This window comes from Cariama cristata, unplaced genomic scaffold (assembly GCF_000690535.1).
Source record: "Cariama cristata isolate BGI_N322 unplaced genomic scaffold, ASM69053v1 scaffold21886, whole genome shotgun sequence".
NCBI classification, from domain to species: Eukaryota; Metazoa; Chordata; class Aves; order Cariamiformes; family Cariamidae; genus Cariama; species Cariama cristata.
Window position 1 is genome coordinate 1 of NW_009621843.1, and position 305 is coordinate 305.

The following is a 305-nucleotide window of genomic DNA, read 5'->3' on the forward strand; positions in this document are numbered from 1 at the left end:
CGCAACAGCTGACGCGAAAGTAAATAATAAAATTAGAGCGGTGGGCGGTGCGGGCTGCGCCACGCACCTATGAAGGGCCCGAGTGTGCAAAAAAGAGGTTATTTCTGTGAAATAAACAGTTACGTCTGTGCAGAGCGGTGGGCAGGGTGAACAGGACACACAGCCCCGCGGGAAGGAAGAGGGCGTTACCTCAGGGCATCCCTCCGCCATTTCCCTGCACCCCCTGGGCTGGAGCCGTTGACTGCCCTGGCCACCGGCTGAGGGAAAGGTGCCCTGTGCGAGGAGTTTTCCTCCCGGCCATCATT